Raw genomic sequence first — 545 nt, 5'->3', positions numbered from 1 at the left:
ATGGGCAAAAGTAATAGCAGAAAACTTCCCAAATATGAGGAAACAATCTGACATTCAGGTAACTGAAGCATACAGAATGCCAAGTAACCTCAACCAAATTAAAAACACAAGGAGACATATAATAGTCAAGATCCCAGAAATTCACCACAAGAAGAATATACTGAAAGCCGCTAGAGAAAAGAAGCAGATCACATTCAAAGGAAAACCCATCAGAATTACGGCTGAATTCTCTTCACAAATCATGCAGGCAAGAAGAGCATGGAGCAGAGTACTTCAGGTCCTCTATGAAAACAAATTCCAGCCCAGTCTACTATGCCCTGCAAAACTCTCTTTCAAGTTTGATGGAGAAGCTAAAGAATTTTGTGATGACAAAGCCAACTCTACACAGGCTACAGAAAGAGGTTTTAGAGAGGGACCAAAATGATCAGAACTCCACGAATGAGATCGGAAGCAATCAACTAAATAGGGCAAGCAATTAAACACAGGAGAAAAAGGAGTAAACGACAACAGGTAAATAACTTGGCAACCATAAGTCAATACATCTC

The sequence above is a fragment of the Octodon degus genome, unplaced genomic scaffold, assembly GCF_000260255.1.
Source record: "Octodon degus isolate 3935 unplaced genomic scaffold, OctDeg1.0 scaffold00248, whole genome shotgun sequence".
Classification (NCBI taxonomy): Eukaryota; Metazoa; Chordata; class Mammalia; order Rodentia; family Octodontidae; genus Octodon; species Octodon degus.
The sequence above is the reverse complement of the archived record's forward strand: the minus strand, read 5'-3'. Positions refer to the sequence as shown.